General features: G+C 44.7%; 1 protein-coding gene across 18 annotated transcripts in view; it reads right to left on the reverse strand.

Annotated features, from left to right (window-relative positions):
* The window catches only part of ptprm (protein tyrosine phosphatase receptor type M), a 940,804-nt gene that overhangs the window by 519,687 nt on the left and 401,907 nt on the right, over positions 1-19,210 (reverse strand). The gene's annotated exons all lie outside the window — the stretch shown is intronic.

Genomic DNA, 19,210 nt, shown 5'->3' on the forward strand with positions numbered 1-19,210 from the left:
ATGGGTGCTTCCCTGCACATGACCTGTGTGGGTTTTATCCAGGTGCTCCAGTTTGCTCCCACACTCCAAAGACAAACAGGGTTGTAGATTAATTGGGTTGGTATAATTGTAAATTTGCTCTTGTGTGTGTAGGATAGCGTTAGTGTGTGGGGATCGGTGGTCGGCAAGTACTCAGTGGGCCAAATGGCCTGTTAACGTGCTGTATCTCTGAACTAAACTAATCTGTTTGTTCATTCCTTCTATTTTACTGTATCTAATTTAATCCACACTATTTCATGTACTTTAGCTCAGAAGGTTACTCGTGAAGCAGATGGCTGTCGGCGCTGGCCTTCACGTAGCCCACATGTCCTGATGACCTCGCCATTCACACTACAATCTGCCAGTTGGATTATCAAGGTCAGTTTGCTCATTGTGCAATTTACAAGCCATCGCATTCAATGGCTTTCAGGCTTCTGACACCCGACAAAGGGGAAACTTGATGTAAATGCATCCATGTGGACTCTCTGCCTCATAGTTTCATAACTGAAGATGTTGGATGTATCAAGTCCTTTTTCTGTAACGAGTCACACTCTTCTTCACCACTCCAAATTCCTGCCTTAGTGACAGGATTAATTTGGGTCACCCATCGTACAGATGGCACTCCAATCATTCACACTGGATTGATTCAAAATTTTTTTGTCTTAGTCCCTGACTTTACAGTTTGATCCAAACCTTTACCTGCCCTGAACCTAATAAGCAGGCTCAACCTTCTAATATTCCACTTCCTTCTAAGATAAGCACATTCTGTTCTGCTGCTTACAACCTTCGGGATACTCAACTGTTCTTTAAACTATTTAAGAAATGGCAGGGATTCAACAGAAGCTCATTAATTTAATTATTTCCCGATGTGCCAAAGCAATCCTGAGCCGTTGAGTTACAGTTTCCTTTCCATTCAGTCGGTGGTGACCACGGGACAATGAGGTAGCCCAGTTCTGAGCATATAAATAAGTCACCTGGATTAGTCAGAGATAAAAGTGTCATTGCAGTCTGGCTACTTGACAGGAATGATGGAGTTCTGGGGAAAAAAATGAACACAAAAGAATATGAATCATTTTCACTGATTCTACTCCTTCTATCCTCGGATGTGTTCTTCCGAATAGTGAGGTCTCCTCCTCACCCTGTCTCTGACAGCCTGGGGTAACAGTTTGTCTTTTTTAAAGAAAAGAATAATCAGAGTACAAAACAAATGCTGGTACTATGCCAAGCTGTCAAGCAAAGAGAATGTATCCGTTAAACTGTGACTTACCTCCACATCAGGCCAACTGTTTATTCATGCAGCAAGCTATTTTGCATTTCTGATAAAGTGCATTTCGATCGTTTGGGGAAAAATTAGAAGCTGGGCTCAACTCAAGCTTAGTTTATTTTAGAGATACAATGTGGAAACAAGCGCACCGAATCCGCACCAACCAACAATCACCCGTACACTTGACCTATCCTACACACTTGATGAACAATTAACCTACAATCCTGCACATCTTTGGAATGTGGGAGGAAACCGGAGCACCCAGAGAAAAGCAATGTGGTCACAGGGAGAACCTGCAAAAGAATCTGTACAGACAGCACCCGTAGTCAGAATCAAACCCACATCTCTGGCGCTGTGAGGCAGCAGCTCTACCGCTGTGCCACTGTGCCACTTCCAATGTCTTTTAGATGAAAATGCAGAGAAATGCCTGCACAAGTTAACAAATAAGTTTAGTGGCACTTCTAATCTTTAGTGTATTACATTGATAACTGACCAAAGAGTAATTGAGAGTGTTGCTCAATCCTGATTATATGCAGAGCAAGTTTAATTATGTGTGACATATTCTATAACAACGAACATTTGTAACACAAAATGTGAGTTATATATAATGTGTACTTGACCTTTTGAGTCTGAACAAACAGAACTTTGTCAAATGATCTGAAACACATCATCCGTGTTGTGTTTTGCTACAAGTGAGATTACTGGTTTATTGACTCGGGAAGAGAAGTGGGAATGCTGTCCATTTATTTGTGTCTTTTCTTTTAATCTTTTCAGCAGAACCGTGCAAAAGCTAAATAACGAGCACCAAACGAACCGAATGATGGTGTGGGAGAGGAAGGTCACCCATCACTATAAGACCACTATAGGGGTGAGGGAGATGCACTCAATGGCTAGGATATTACTACCAGGAGCCTTCCCATCAAACACACTGTAAGAAGTTGCATGGTGGCACATGGTGGTACAGCACCAGAGACCCAGGTTCAATCCTGACTAATGGTGCTGTCTGTACAGAGTTTGTATGTTCTCCCCGTGACCTGCATTGGTTTTCTCCAGGTGCTTCATTTCACACCAAAGACAAACAGGTTTGGAGGCTAATTGGATTGATAAAATTGTAAATTGCCCCAAGTGTGTATAGGATAGTGTTATGAGCCTGTCCCACTTAGGCGACTTTTTAGGCGGCTGAAGGAGACAATGCGGTCGCTACATGGTCGCCACATTCGCGGGTGGTTGCCGGGTAGTCGCTTTCATGGTTGTGAGGAGTTCCCGCATTTTGTGGACTAGTCGCGGCCTTATTATGGTCGGCGCGAATTTTTCAACACGTTGAAAAATTAGCGACGACCAGAATGAAGCTGCCATGGAGAGTAGCGAGAATTTTCGTGCCGTAGGTGGGTCGCCAGGAGGTCCTAGTGGGTAGCCAGGAGGTCGAAGGTTCTCGTAGGTTCTCGTAGGTTGTAGCCGGTGCTGACCGGTGCCACTCTGACAGTAGCCGTTCCAGTTGCCGGTTTTTCAGGTGACTGTTAAGTCACTGGCAGCCACCTGAAAAATCGTCTAAGTGGGACAGGCCCATGAGCGTACAGGATCACCACAGGCTCGGTGGGCTAAAAGGCCTGTTTCTGCGCTGTATCTCAAAACGGAACTAAACTAAAACTATGTCTGGGGAGGGGGTGGGGTGGTGGGGAAGGATTCTCAGTCTGCAGTGTATGCTCGAAAAATAATGATGAACGAACAGCACCCACCAAAGCATGCAATCTGTGGAAAATAAGATTTTCAATCTTCAGAAACTGCTGGTTGAAATTTTAGCCATGAGACATAGATATATATATTACAAATGAAAAACCTCTCAAAAGTTGAGTTCAGTTTTTTTTTTACATTATAGATTCATAGCATCAAAAAGTTTTGATAACTATATCCCTAATGGCAAATGTTAGAATCAGACTCAGGCAGACAGAGCCAACAGAATGGAATTATGACAAAGTACTCAATCTAAATTTCAAATAAAAGCAGAAAGTTTTGGTGATACTCAGCACAATCTGGGGCGAGAGAAACAGAATAACATTCCGGCTTCATCAGAAGCGAGGAAAGTTGGAAATCAAACCTGTTTTAAGTTGCTGAGAAGCAATGTAAGTGGGTCTGTTATAATGGGAGATCAAGAGGACCAAAATGCTGGTCCTGGCAGCTGAGTGAAGGCAAGGAAGTCAGTTAATCACAGCTGATCTGTCTAGTGCAAGCTTACACAGGGAGGCACAGTGGCGCAGTGGTAGAGTTGCAGCCTGACAGCATCAGAGACCCGGGTTCGATCCTGACTATGGATGCGTCTGTACAAAGTCTATACGTTCTCTCTCCCTGTGACCATGTGGGTTTTCTCCATGTGCTACGGTTTCCTCCCACACACCAATGACATACCGGTTTGTAGGTTCATTGGCTTCTATAAATTGTAAATTGTCCATAGTGCGCAGGATAAGGCTAGTGTACGGGGTGATCGCTGGTCAGCACTGACTTGGTGATCTGAAGGGACTGTTTCCACACTGTATCTCTAATGTCTTAAGTCTAAAGAAGAACGAAAAAGAACGAAGAAAGAGAAAGAAAAAAAGACAATCAAACTAACAATGCTAGTTCATACTGGCATGGATCTATCTAGATATTAGAACATGGAATAGTACAGCACAAGAACAGACCCTTCGGCCCACAATGTCCATGACGAACATGATGCTACATTAAACTATTCCTTCTGCCTGCATGTAATCCATGTCCCTCCATTCCCTGCATATCCATGCCTCTTAAATATGAGTCATATATCTACCTTCACCACCCCATCTAGGCAGTGCATCACAGACACCCATCACCTTCTGTGTAAACGAAACTTGCCCCATTCATCTCTTTTAAACTTTGCCCCTCTCACCTTCAAGCTCTGCCCTCTAGTCTTTGACATTTCTTTCCTGGGAAAAAGAAAATATGACTCTCTGTCCTATCTATTCCTCTCATACGTTTATATACCTATCAGGTCTCCCTTCAGCCTCTGATGCTCCAGTGAAAACAATCCAAGTTTGTCCAACCTCTCCTTCTGGAAATCTGAAAATAAGGGATGGGGGAAATACTCACAGCAGGTCAGGCAGAACCCGTGGAAGGAAAATGTAGACTTTACAGGTCAACGACCTTTCATTGAATTAACCAGCTACGAAACAAACGTGAAAGACTAGTTACCTTCAGGGACAGTTTTTCCCAGCTGTTATCAGGCAACGGAACCATCCTACCAACAACGAGAGAGTAGTCTTGACCTACCATCTATCTCATTGGAGACCATCGGGCTATCTTTGATCGGACTTCACTGGACTTTATCTTGCACTAAATGTAATTCACATTATTCTCTTTATCTTGTATCTGTACACTGTGGATGGCTCGATTGTAATCACGTATTGTCTTTCCGCTGACTGGTTAGCACGCCGCAAAAGTTTTTTAATGACCCTCGGTGTACGTGACAAAAAAACGAAACTCATCTGAAATTGTTGAATTTAATGGTGTGCATTGACAGGTATATTTTGCCAAGTCTGAAGTTGAGGGGCTTTCGCACCCTTTGTTGGTTGGGGATGAATTCTTACTTCATGGTAATTGCTAAAAAAGTAACGCCAAAACATACAATCTGGGGTAAAGAATACCAAGACCATTACATGATAAGCACATATGTGTTAGTTTGTGCAATTGCAGATTCACCTGAAGCACGTGTTTGAGTCAGAAATGTGCCTGTCTCTTTAATTCCTGCTTACTGTCTGGTAATACTCAGACCCTCTGACAGTGCCAGTTGAGCCCAATTCCTTGCTCAATTCCTTGCTCCAATAACAAACACATTCTGGCTTTTAACACAGACAGGCTGTGTGTGTGCGTGTAGTCATTTTCACCCAGATGAAATCTGCAGGAAACGCTGACTCAAAAAAACAGCTAATATCATCAAAGGCCCACAGCCCTCTTAGACCACGCCCTCATCTCGTTGATACCCTCAGGAAGAAAGTACAAGCGTTACTTCCAGATTCCAGAATAGGTTCTCAGCCCAATCCTGACCACAAATGCACCTCAGCACCGAATTACTATGGACTTTGTGAAACGTTTTACTTCGGAGTCACGTGAGTGACTACATGAAGAGGCCGTCAAGGCGCATGCGCGTCATTACGTCTGACGTGTGCACAACGACTGACTGGTGGGCGCGTCGCTCCTTCCAGCGGTAAGTTTAAAACGCTCAGGTAAGTGTTTATATTTTACCTGAGGTTGTTGCTCCGGGTTCGGTTACTGTTTGTCCAACAGAGTATTCGGACTTCGGAGAATATGTCGAAGGTGAAGAGGCAGGCTGCAGCAAAGCCGGCTACTGAAGACCGCGGGCCTGCGGGTAGGGGGCGGCCACCGATTTCGCCTTCAGGGTCGCTAGCAGCGGAGCCAGTGGCTACAGACTTGGTGCCGGCAATAAGCACCTTGGCTACCCCACAGGGGAGAAAACTAAAAAGTCTGTCAGGGCCCTGGACTCGGATGAATCGGGCCAGGAGGATTCTCCTCCTTCTATGGGCAGTGTGTTTGGAAGACTAACCCACCTGGAGCACCTAATGGAGAGGTTGCTCCAAAGAGATATGCTCCAGAGAAGGGAGCTATCTGAGCCCAGGTATTATGGAGAACCCGCGGCAGCGGCACCTGTGTCAGGGCTGCTTGATGTCTCCCTCTCTGAGGAGAGGAGCGTAAGAGGTCAGTTTAAACTCTCAGATATCGGAGGCACAGCTGGGGAGCATGCTACAAGGCATGAGGGGCAAGCTTCCGGAGTACCCCCCATGGCATCCAAATTTGCCATCTCTTCCCAATCAGGAGAACCACTGGGAGAGGAGCTAGCAAGTAGCATTAATTATATGGCTTCTCACCAGCTCCAAGATCAGGCCATGGAGGAAACCTCTACAAAATACCTTACCCCAGTAAACTGTCCCTCATTAAATGTCCCAGCAGTGAATCATTCCATCTGGGGACACATTGGAGGGGGCGTCGGAGCCCAGGAGGTAAAATTACAGAATTTTTTTAAATTACTTGAGATTCAGATTCAATTTTAATTGTCATTGTCAGTGTACAGTACAGAGACAACGAAATGCAAACGAAATTACCTCAGGCATCACGGCCTTTTCCAGGTCGGTCGATGGGGGGCCCCTCTCTGATGTTCAGCAGGAGGCCATGGCATTAATGTGCAATGCACATTTTTTAATTAATGTCCTCCGAAAGAATGCCATCCGTCCTGCTCTGAACCCAAAATTTGCAGCATTATGCAAGGCTGGGAACATCCAACCACCAAACCTACTGTTCGGGGAAGATCTGCCAAAGCAGCTCAGGGAGCTGGATGATGAGGCTAAAACTGTCGGCCTTATCAAGGCCCCAACTCTTTCCAAGTCTTCATCCTTCCGACGGCAGTACCCCTATCCTCCTCTCAACACCAGACGGTTTGCCGGATATGATGGGCATCACGTTCAACAGGCACAGAGGCCTTTTTTAGGGCAGGGCCCAGGCCGGGCCATGTTCAAGATGCGCGGAGGGCATCCGCCAACAGCCCTACCCCCCAGACCTCGGGGACAGAAGCAAACCCCATACCGCCGATAACCACGGAGGTAAGTGAGTCTGGTTGTTTGTGTAAAACAGTTTCGATGGATCAGTTACCAGTTGGGAGGAGATTACAATTTTTCTTACATGAATGGCATTGGATAACATCTGACCCATTTATACTGCGCAGTATACAAGATTTGGCACTGGCGTATTGCGAGAAACATCTGGGTTTCAGCTATCTACTTACCAGGTAGATATAATATGGTGGCGGACAACAGGTCACGAGAATTCAATGACAACAAAGAGTGGATGTTGAATCATAAAGTGTTTAATGACATTGTCGTTCAGTATGGTGTGCCGGACATTGATCTGTTTGCTTCCAGACTAAATCATCAGTTACCAAATTACGTTTCATGGGAACCAGACCCAGGGGCAGTAGCAGTAGATGCCTTCTCGCTACGCTGGGGTAGGAAGTTCTTGTATGTGTTTCCCCCATTTTGCCTCATCAGTCGATGCTTGGCCATGATCAAGCAAGACTCCGCCTCTGGCATATTGGTAGTACCAGACTGGCCTACTCAACATTGGTTCCCACTCATTCCAGCTATGATTACACAGCCATTTATGGTTGTTCCCAAAAGCAGAAAGCTGCTGGTACATCCTGTGACAGGGGAAAGCCATCCTCTTCGTGACCGAATACATTTATTGGTTTGCAGATTCCTGGGGCTCAGACTTTCAGATCGTTAGGTAGATGTGATCGCTGCGGCCTGGAGGAAGTGCACCCAGAAACAGTACATCTCTCATATAAGGAAATGGGAGATGTACTGCTCCCTATCGAATATATCTTATAACACGGCTTCCATTACGGATGTTTTGGAGTTCCTTTCTACACTTTTTTAAGATCAGCATCTCAGTTATAGTGCCATAAATAGTGCTAGGAGCGCTTTGTCATCTTATTTATGGCTGGGGTCAAGGAACCACACTGTCGGATCTCACCCCTTAATAATTAGATTTATGAAGGGCATTTTTAACTCTACTCCTCCTAGGCCTAGATATTCACAGATATGGGATGTGAGCGTGGGCCTCATGCTGCTCTGGCAGTGGGCACCAGCTTCATCCCTGTCTCTCTCTAATCTCACACTTAAGGTAGTCATGCTCATGGCGCTGGTCTCAGCGCAACGGGTCCAGACGTTAAATAAACTTAGACTGGACAGCATGCCTACATCTGTTGACAACATCACATTTTTTGTTCATGATCTATTAAAGCAGAGCAGACCAGGGATGTCGGGGCTAAAATTAAGTTTTATGGCTTACCCGATAGACCAACGGTTGTGTGTGATGTCTCACATATTACAATACATTAAAATCACTAAGAGCCTCAGAGGCTCGAAATCATCCTTATTTATCAGCTACACTAAACCTCATAGGAAGGTTACAGTGCAGACCATCTCAAGATAAGTGGGTAAGTTGTAAGTGGGTGGGCGGCGCGACTCACGTCTGCAGTCCGTCTGTCTTTTTTTATTTTTTGTCTCGTTTGAATGTAGTTTATGGTGGTTTTTTTTTAACTGGGTATGTGTGGGGGGTGGAAGAAACTTTTAAAATCTTTTCCCTGTACGGAGAACCCGACCTTTTCTCTGTCGGGTCTCCGTTGTCGTTGGGGCTTAGCACCGTGGAGCGGCCTCCAACCGGAACGACCCGGGGCTCCAGTCGCGGAGCCTGCAGACTTACTTACCATCGCGGAGCCGGCCGAGTTCGGAGCGTGGAGAGCTGTAGTGGCGCGCGGCTGCGGCCTGAACCCGGAGATTCGGAGGCTCCAGTGGGTCCCTGGTGGGAGACCGCTTTTCGGGGCTTCCGCAATGGCGACTTCTCCCGCCCGAGTTGCGGGGTTGAGGATGACCTGGAGCAGGGCCTTACATCGCCTGGTGCAGCTTCAAATGGCCGCGGGACTTGCTAGCGCCCGCCGGGGGCTCCAACACCAAGACCCGGAGCGCGGCCTTGCATCGCCCGGCGCGGCTTTAATGGCCGCGGGACTTACTTACCATCGCCGCCAGGGGCTTTGACTCTGACATCGGGAGGAGAAGGAGGAGTGCAGGGGAGAGATAAGACTTTGCCTTCCATCACAGTGAGGAGGAGATTCGCTGTGATGGATGTTTGTGTAAATTGTGTTGTGTCTTGGTTCTTTTTCTTGTGTGTATGACTGCAGAAACCAAATTTTGTTTGATCCTCAATGAGGTTCAAATGACAACAAATAAATTGTATCAATTGTTGTATCAAGATGGATAAAACAGGTGCTGGCATATGCAGGAGTGGACACTGACACTTTTAAACCTCATTCCACTAGGGCTGCATCTACGATCTTAATGGGCTGAAGGTGCTCTTTCCTTGCTGTATAATTCAATCACCTTTATTGCAAATTGGTGAATGCTCGTGCAACACCCATGATACAACCCACGCCACCCTTCAAATAATCAGAAAGAACATTAAGGATAAGTGAGTAACACATATTTAGAATATGTGTGTGTAAAGGACATCTCCCTAAGTGGTCACATTTAAATTCCCACATACTCTTTTGCAATTAGATCATGGTTCAGTGAAATTCAATATGTGTCTTTGTTCCTTATGCTGTTCACTTTATCAATCCCTATATTAAAAACAAATTGGTCTTGTATCCTGAGCCAGTTTGTTTGGGTGAGTTTGAAGTAGGGAAAGATGGGGTTTCAGATTTCCTCTACCACCTGCATTAAAAACCGTTACAGATTTCATTCCCAAATGGCCCAACATGGATTTTAATATTGTACCCTGTGTAGAGTTCCTTACCAATGCATTTTATTTATATCTGCCCCTTTGAAGACCTTAATCCTGCTAAACTCTTCAATTAGATCTCCCCTCCAAACTCAAGAGAATACAAGTGTAGAAACAAGGAACTGCAGATGCACGTTTATACCAAAGATAGACACAAAGGGCTTGAGTAACTCAGCAGGTCAGGCAGCATCACTGGAAAATAAGGATGGATGACGTTTCTGGTCAGATTGAAACACAAGCCAAGATTATGCTACCAGTGTCCTGACACAACCTGGATTTCAGTGTCCATAATTTAACTTTTCAATTAGTGTGCGATCAAAACAAATTTATCTTCCCAATGCCATACAGCTGAAGTATTGGGCGCTCAGAAAATAAGCCTCAAATCTAAAGTTACCTTTTCAACAGTGGCTGAACAATAAAGTCTATTTAAGTTATTTTCCTCTGCAAAATGTTGTACTGGTTTATATGCGGCTGGTGTTCATTTGGCTTCCATGATGTTTGCAGAAGCATACCCCGTTACAATGAATTTCTTGATACATCCACTTATAGTAGTCTTACATATTCAAGATCACGCTTCTGTACACCTCCAGTGTCTGAACCCAAATCCAAATGACCCTTCAGACCCACTCGCCTGCTTACTGGACTTGTCTCTGGGGGATTGAGGGCTAGTTGCTTTGCAAAGGACAGCGTACTGTTTACTGCTTGTTTTGAGAAGATTTATCTGCTGCTACTGCGAAGCAATCATTGCCACTACTAACCTGTGGATAAGGCATCTATGAAACATCTGCCAGAACAGAGACTTTAGGTAAGAGTATTCAATATGTTGCATAAGCACGTTGTCTCCTCAAAGGTTATACTTTATTAAAGAAATCCATCTCGAAACTTTCATCCAAGTTGCAAGCATTTCAGTATACATCTCCATCGCTGACTTCTACCCTTTGTCTTAGTTCTGCTACGTCACGCTTTGTTTCGGATGTAGATGTATACAGCAAACATTCCTGACACTGACAAGGAAATATACTCCTCTGTCAATGGAAGAGAAAAGAAGAATAGATCTCCTTGACCAATCTTTAAACTTTAAACAAATGGAAGTCAATAGCTCTCAGCAAAGATGTAACTTAGCAGCACCTCGTAAAGAAGGCATATGGTATACTTGCTTTCATAGGGTGGGGTATTGAGTGTAAGAGTCAGGAAGTCATGATGCAGCCTAATAATACTTTGGTCAGGCTGCATTTGGAGTATTGCATGCAGTTCTGATCGGCACATTACTTGAAGGACGTGGAGGCTTTGGAAAGGGTGCCAAGGGTATTTACTAGAATGATGCTTGGATTAGAGGTTATTGGTTACAGGGAGAGGTTGGGCAGACTTGTATTGTTTTCTCTGGAATGCTGAAAGTTGCAGGGAGACCCGATAGAAGTATATAAAATTATGAAAGGCAAAGATAGGTAAGACAGTCAGAATCTTTTTCCCAGGGTGTAAAAATGTAATATAATTTCTCCATTCCATCCACAGTTGTTGCCTGATCTGCTGAGTAACTCGAATGACAGGGTTGGACAGGCTTTCCACCATTCTTTAATTGGACAGAAAAGTGGGCAGATTCCAGGATTTGGGTACAGATACTGAAGATGTTTATTTAGACACGTGATTTTGATTGGTGACCAATGCAACCAAATGCCCGATACAAGGAACTGCAGATGCTTCAATCTGATGAAGGATCGCAACCTAAAACGTCACCAGAACTGCACGCAATTCTACAAATGCAGCCTATCCAAAGTATTATAAGGCTGCATCATGACGTCCTGACTCTTATACTCAATGGCCCATCCTATGAAGGCAAGTATACCATATGTCTTCTTTAGAGACTCACCCTATAGAGCCTATAGAAGGATCCCAACCCGAAACATCACCTACCCACTCCCTTCAGAGTTGGGGGATTGGTCCCGACTCTAAATGTTGCTGATCCATTCCCTCTGGTGTGTGAAGAAAGGTCCAAACCCAACACCTCACCTATCTATTCCTTCTACAGATGCTGCCTGACTCACTGAGCTACTCCAGCACTTTGTGTTTTGATCAACTAAATGCCACTCCTCTACACTGTTCGACTATTGCCCTAACACAAGAGAATAGGAAACATCCACCGTGGCAATTCGATTGGGTTGTATTGGTTGCTGCAATCTGGGTACGTTTTATAGATGCCCTTTTAATTTCAACTGGAACATATTGCAATAAAATTCTTGATTGGAATTATATCCCAATGGAAAAGCTTTATACACATTTTAACTGTTCTCTAATCGGGGCGGCCCAGTGGCGCAGTGGTAGAGCTGCTGCCTTACAGTGCCAAAGACCCAGGTTGGATCCTGACTGTGGGTGCTGTCTGTATGGAGTTTGTACTTTGTCCCAGTAACCACGTGGGTTTCCTCTGGGTGCTCGGGTTTCCTCTCATATTCCAAAGACGTGCAGGTTTGTGGATTAATTGGCCTCTGTAAATTGTCACTATGGTGTAGGATAGAACTAGTGTATGGGTGATTGCTGGTCGGCATGTACGCAGTGGGCCAAAGGGCCTGTTTCCATTCTGTATCTCTAAACTAAATTAAAACTAATCTGCTGCAGGTTTACTGTCACATTTGCATCTGTTCTGTATCATCCATTTGTTTACTTTTGTCTTGTAACGAGGATTTTCAGAAAGAAGGATCTGAACTAATTCCCTGAAAATCGGAGCGCAACACACTCGAGGGACAATTACACCTTTATTTCACAATTCTCATTTTGAAAAAAATGTAATTGCCATTTGCTTATCACATCCTTGCACCAAATTGATCACTGCCTTTTTGCCTCAATCTGAAATAAAATGACTATATTATCTTAATGATATCTATTGGGACTCCATTCTGGATGAATGCTCCTCTCTGCGGGCTAAGCTGAAAATAAACACCAATCAGTTGATAAACCCAGTGGAATTTAATACTGAAGGGATGAAGCTAACCCAAGCCTGAGGTACAGCTCCTCAGCTTTTACTTAAATGATGCAATTTCTGAGCAATTCTATCAAATGAATACAAAGGCAGATTCCAGCTTTGGAGTTCCTGCCCACGCCTGTCTCTTGTTTTCCTAAATGTTAGTCTGCTCTACCTGTCACCAAATCACACCACCTCATCTCAAACATAAATACTGAATCACATTGGTAGAAAACACAGAAATCGTACCATTTATTAAACAGATGGGGTGCCCTAGACTTGTTCACCTATGCACGCTGTTCACTTCAGTTTAGGCATACAGCGTGGAAACAGGCCCTTCAGCCTGATGAGTCCACACTGGCCATCGATCACCTGTTCACACTAGTTCTGTGTTATCCCACTTTCTCATCCACTCTTTACACATTCGGGGCAATTTACAGAGGCCAATTAACCTACAAACCCACACATCATTTGGGATGTGGGAGGAAACCGAGTACCCGGAGAAAAGCTAGGTGGTCACAGGGAGAATGTGCAAACTCCACACAGACAGCACCCGAGGTCAGGATTGAACATGGGTCTCTGGCGCCTTGAGGCAGTAGATCTACCACCTGGGCCACTGTGATGCCCCAGTTGATGAGGTGCATTGAATCTGCATGTTAACTGGATTAACTGGATCTGCATGTTAACTGGCAATCAATTTTGTCCTAGGCACAAGGAACTGCAGATGGACATTTGCAAAAAAAAGACACAAAGGCTGGAGTAACTCAGCGGGTCAGGCAATAGACAATAGACAATAGACAATAGACAATAGACAATAGACAATAGGTGCAGGAGTAGGCCATTCGGCCCTTCGTGGCCTGCACCGCCATTCAGTGTGATCATAGAAACATAGAAAATAGGTGCAGGAGTAGGCCATTTGGCCCTTCGAGCCTGCACCGCCATTCAATATGATCATGGCTGATCATCCAACTCAGTATCCTGGACGTGCCTTCTCTCCATACCCCCTGATCCCTTTAGCCACAAGGGCCACATCTAACTCCCTCTTAAATATAGCCAATGAACTGGCCTCAACTACCTTCTGTGGCAGAGAGTTCCAGAGATTCACCACTCTCTGTGTGAAAAATGTTTTTCTCATCTCGGTCCTAAAGGATTTCCCCTTGATCCTTAAACTGTGACCCCTTGTCCTGGACTTCCCCAACATCGGGAACAATCTTCCTGCATCTAGCCTGTCCAACCCCTTAAGAATTTTGTAAGTTTCATGGCTGATATCCCTAATCAGTACCCCGTTCCTGCCTTTTCCCCATATCCCCTGACTCCACTATCTTTAAGAGCCCTATCCAGCTCTCTCTTGAAAGCATCCAGAGAACCTGCCTCCACCACCCTCTGAGGCAGAGAATTCCACAGCATCACCTTTATTAGACTGAAGAAGGGACACAACCCGAAACACCACCCATCCATGTCTTCCTGAAATGCTGTCTGACCCACTGAGTTACTCCAACACTTTGTATCTCAACTTTGGCAAATAACTTTCTTGATTGGGTTTGACCTGGCCATTTGGAAATTAATCTAATCTCCCTCTTTCTATTGTAAGTGAAGTGTGATTCAATTTTGCAGAAACAATGCTTCTTTCTTCTCTTCATAAATACTACTGAAGATGGATTGGACCCCGCACATCCAGCTTGCATATTGCCACTCAATTTTCTGACTAAGGAGCAGAAACATCCATATCTCACTTGCCCAGGAGTCAATGAAAGAGCTAAGGAAAATGCATATGAGGTGTTACAAGTGGCAATGGTGAAATGAGTATGTAGCTGTCTAGTACCTGTGCCTTTGAACAGAGTGGAAGCCTCCATCTTCTTGCGTGCATCATTCTGAATACTCTAGGGGCTTGCGACTGACCCTGGGATATGGCTGTAGAATTCAGCTGCAAATGGGGAGTACATTCCACTGGGAAACACACTGCCGAGTGAAACAGCCCAGGACGACAATCCTTCCATTGTTGCTATGGGGCCACGGGTGCAAAACTTGTAGGAGACAGTCTTACATTTAAAAAGTAAAGACTTTTTATTTGTAAGGCTGCATGGCACAGTGGTGCAGCTGGTGGAGCTGTTGCCTCACAACGCTAGAGACCCTGGTTCAATCCCTATCTTGGGTGCTGTCTGCGTGGAGTTTGTATGTTCTCCCAGTGATTGTATACGTTTACTTCGGGTGTTCCGATTTCCTCACAAAGAAGTGCGGGTCTTTGGATGGTAATTGGCCACTGTATTTGCCCCGAGTGTGTATAGAGTGGATGAGAAAGTGGGATGATATATAACTAGTGTGATTAGGTGATAGATTGTCAGCTTGGACTTGGTAGCACAAAGGGCCTGTGTCCATGCTGCATCCTTTAGTTTAGTTTCAGTTTAGAGATACAGCGCGGAAACAAGCCCTTCGACCCACCGGGCCCGTGCTGCCCAGCGATCCCTGCACATCAACACTATCCTACACCCACTAGGGGCAATTGTTACATTTACCAAGCCAATTAACCTACAAACCTGTATGTCTTTGGAGTGTGGAAGGAAACCGAAGATCTCGAAGAAAACCCACGCAGGTCACGTGGAGAATGTACATACTCCGTACAAACAGCTCCCGTAGCCAGGATCGAGCCCGGGTCTTCGGCGTTGCATTCGCTCTAAGGCAGCAACAGTACTGCTGCGCCACCATGGATGCCCATCTCTAAACTTTCCTTGTTGCCACACCCCATGCCTCTAAAGGGAATTTTGGTGGAAATGGTGGGTGGGGGTGAGTAGTCTTTGGCTACTTTCTGCCATTTTATTTAGGCTGAGACACAAATCATATAAGACTGGCAGTCCAAGTTTGAGGGAAACGGTCACTTAATGTAACATTTAAGAGCAAGGACTATCGCAACATTTAAGAGCAAGGATTATCACAACTTTTAAGAAGCAATTAGACAGGTACATGGATAGGACAGGTTGAGATGAATATGGGCCAAACGCAGGGAAGTGGGACTGGACATGTTGGTCGGTGTGGACAAGTGCGAACTCCATCATCAAGTTTGCTGACGACACCACAGTTGTGGGACGTATCACTGATGGGAATGAGTCAGGGTATAGAAGAGAGATCGAGCAACTGTCCATATGGTGCCAGCACAATAACCTGGCCATCAACACCAGCAAAACCAAGGAACTGATCGTGGAGTAGGAGGGGGACCCACAGCCCCGTTTATATCAAAGGGTCGATGGTTGAAAGGGTCAAGAGCTTCAAATTCCTGGGCGTGCACATCTCTGAAGATCTTTCCTGGTCCGAGAACACTAATGTAATTATCAAGAAAGCTCATCAGCGCCTCTACTTCCTGAAAAGATTACGCAGAGTCGATTTGTCAAGGAGGACACTCTCTAACTTCTACAGGTGCAGAGTAAAGAGCATGCTGACCGGTTGCATCATGGCTTGGTTCGGCAGTTTGAGCGCCCTGGAGAGGAAAAGACTACAAAAAGTAGTAAACACTGCCCAGTCCATCATCGGCTCTGACCTTCCTTCCATCGAGGGGATTTATCGCAGTCGCTGCCTCAAAAAGGCTGGCAGTATCATCAAAGACCCACACCATCCTGGCCACACACTCATCTACCTTCAGGTAGAAGGTACAGGAGCCTGAAGACTGCAACAACCAGGTTCAGGAATAGCTACTTCCCCACAGCCATCAGGCTATTAAACCTGGCTCGGACTAAACTCTGATTATTAATAACCCATTATCTGTTATTTGCACTTTATCAATTTATTTATTCATGTGTGTATATATTTATATTATGGTATATGGACACACTGATCTGTTTTGTAGTAAATGCCTACTATGTTCTGTGTGCTGAAGCAAAGCAAGAATTTCATTGGCCTATCAGGGACACATGACAATAAACTCACTTGACTTGAGTTGGGCCGAAGGGCCTGTTTCCAAACTGTAGGACTCTATGACTATGTTTGACTGCCACTGTTCCACAGAATACAGGGGTTCTACCTTTAATCACAGTATAATGTTATAACCTAATTCTTGGAAGAGATAACAAAGGCCTACTACGAGATGTGGAACTGTATTTGTAGGGACGGAATAAGAGGAATGAATAAAGCAATAAAAACTAAGACTTGGGTAAAAATATTGCGGGACACAACAGAATTTACCAAATTGGAGCGATCGAACGGCAGAGAGATACAGAATAAGGAGGGGGGGGGGGGGAGATAAAATATTGTCATGCTAAAAGTATATAGCAGGTGGTTTATATGTTGATGACCGTCCACGGAATACATATTGATTCCCCCTGATTTTTATGTATGTATTCGAAACAGTAAAAGATACATAAATCTTTGAGGAAGGACAACGGCAGCTTATCTCCAGCAATTACATTCCAGGAAAAAATTGAATATGTATTGAACAATGCAGCTGGTGTTTATTTTCCTTAATAAAAACCCAGCACGAGACTTGGCTGTGAGGATCTTAACGTTCATTTCCCATCTCGTTATTGATTTGTCCTTGTTCCAAAAGCTGATCAAGTTACAGAGCTTACATCACAATTCGTTCAGATTTTAAGATGTTTACAAGCCAAGAAATACAAACCAGGATACAATATCACAGGCAGTGGAAATGGTGGGATGAAATGGAATGAAATACTGGGAAGAATATCAGCAAGATCTATTCACACTTAACACAACAGACAGACTAAACTCCAAGTTGAGACATTACAGAGCCCGCTGTTGCATTTTAACTGCATTTTTAAAAACCAACACATTTACAAATAGTAAATAATAACAATTGTTACTCCCTACTGGATTTATTAGTAGATACCACAGACAGAATTTGCAGTCATTATGACACCAAGAGTGACAGCTCGTCTTTAGAAACATGGAAAATAGGTGCAGGAGGAGGCCATTCGGCCCTTCGAGCCAGCACCGCCATTCATTACGATCATGGCTGATCATACCCAATCAATAACCTGTGCCAGCCTTCTCCCCATATCCCTTGATTCCACTAGCCCCTAGAGCTCTATCTTACTGCCATTAGTACTATTAGTATGACATGAACCCCAGCCCATGAAAATATTGGAGATCTGGAAGCTGATGTCAATGATAAACTGTTCCTACACAACTTGCATAGTTGCAATCTACTCCAACCCAAATCAATGCGGAATTAGTACCCTGAATTCAGCCTCTGCCCCTTCAACACCCCTGTGCCTACCCCTTAGTAATGGCACAGTGACGCAGCGGTAGACTTGTTGCCTTACAGCCCCAGAAATCCAGGTTTGATCCTGACTATGGGTCTGTACAGAGTTTGGACGTTCTCCCTTTGACCACGTAGGTTTTCTCTGGGTGCTCCGGTTTCGTCGCACACTCCAAAGACGTACTGGTTTGTAGGTTAATTTGACTTATGTAATTGTACATTGTCCCTAGTGTGTAGGATAGTGCTAGTGTACGGAAGATTGCTGGGCGCCGCAAACTCGGTGGGCCAAAGGGCCTGTTTAAGTGCTGTATCTCTAAAATTTAAAATAAAAGCTAAAGGCACAATTAGATGGAACATGGAACAGCACATGTACAGGCCCTTCAGCCCATAATGTCCGTGTTGAACATCACGCCAGGTTAAACAAATCTCCTCTGCTTGATCATGATCCAAATTCCTCCATCCTCTGCATATCGATGCGCCTATCTAAAAGCCTCTTAAATACCAGGATCATATCTGCCTCCACCACCAGCGTGTTCCAGGCTCCCACTCTCTGTGTACAAAACCTTCCCCTCACATCTCATTTAAGCTTTGTCCTCTCACAGCTTATAGCAATGCTCCAGTCTTTGACATTTCCACCCTGGGAAAAAGGTTCTGCCTGTCTCCCCTATTTATTAATCTTACTTAGCTCTACGGCTGCACCACTGAGACGCCTCGGTATGTGATGAGCCAGAGCCCTGTTTCTGCGCTGTATGACTCTCTCACTCCACGACTCATTTCCACACCATTATATTTCGCATTCCATCTCAATTCTATGCCTATGCAAATTAATCTGTGTGAAAAAATTTTGATTTGTGGTTTAGAACTGAGAAGCTGAGGTTGTTCTCCTTGGAAACAAGATAGATCTATTTAAAATCGCGATAAACACAGACAGAGCAGAAAGAGAAGCTGTTCCCATTGGCATACAGTAGGACTCACAAACTCAGGGACATAGAATGAATAACAATGGTGAGAGCGGAAAGATTTAGAGTCATAAAGTCCGACAGTGTGGAAACAGGCCCTTCAGCCCAACCTGCCCACACCGACCAACATGCCCCATCTAACACGAGTCCCACCTGCCCATATGTTTGGCCCATATATCCCCCTATACTATCCTATCCATGTACCTGTCTAAATGTTTCTTAAACATTGCGATAGTAAATTTAAATTGAGGGGCAACATTTTTACTCAAAGGGTGGGAGGTATATGGAATGAGCTGCCAGAAAGGGTAAGAAGGAACTGCAGATGTTGGTTTCAACTGAAGATAGACACAAAAAGCTGGAGTAACACAGCGGGACAGGCTGGAGAGAAGGAATGGGTGACGTTTCGGGTCGAGATCCTTCTTCCAGCTTTTTATGTTTACCTTCTGCAAGAAAGGGTA

Source organism: Amblyraja radiata, chromosome 4, assembly GCF_010909765.2.
Source record: "Amblyraja radiata isolate CabotCenter1 chromosome 4, sAmbRad1.1.pri, whole genome shotgun sequence".
Lineage (NCBI taxonomy): Eukaryota > Metazoa > Chordata > Chondrichthyes > Rajiformes > Rajidae > Amblyraja > Amblyraja radiata.